The sequence below is a fragment of the Prinia subflava genome, chromosome 2, assembly GCF_021018805.1.
Source record: "Prinia subflava isolate CZ2003 ecotype Zambia chromosome 2, Cam_Psub_1.2, whole genome shotgun sequence".
Taxonomy (NCBI): Eukaryota; Metazoa; Chordata; class Aves; order Passeriformes; family Cisticolidae; genus Prinia; species Prinia subflava.
Genome location: NC_086248.1, coordinates 72,418,655 through 72,418,958, shown reverse-complemented (window position 1 = coordinate 72,418,958; position 304 = coordinate 72,418,655).

Below are 304 nucleotides of genomic sequence, written 5' to 3'. Positions count from 1 at the left end.
GATACAGCGTCCATGTGTTCATCCATTTATACTGTACGTACTCCAGATGCTCTAACATATAAATATTGTACTTGTATTATACACAGAAGTAATGAAGTATGAACATGTAGAGGTGGAAACATGCAAATAAACACACTTCCAAGTTTCCTTGCCACAGGTCAGTTGGGCTTTTGTCCATAATTAAGTTTTGGCTTCTGAAATCTGCTCCAAATCAGATTTATGTTTTTAATACAGTAAGTTGCACATTACCAAGCACTACAGCCAATGGTATAGATCTAAGCAGGAAAGAAGCAGCTTCATATTA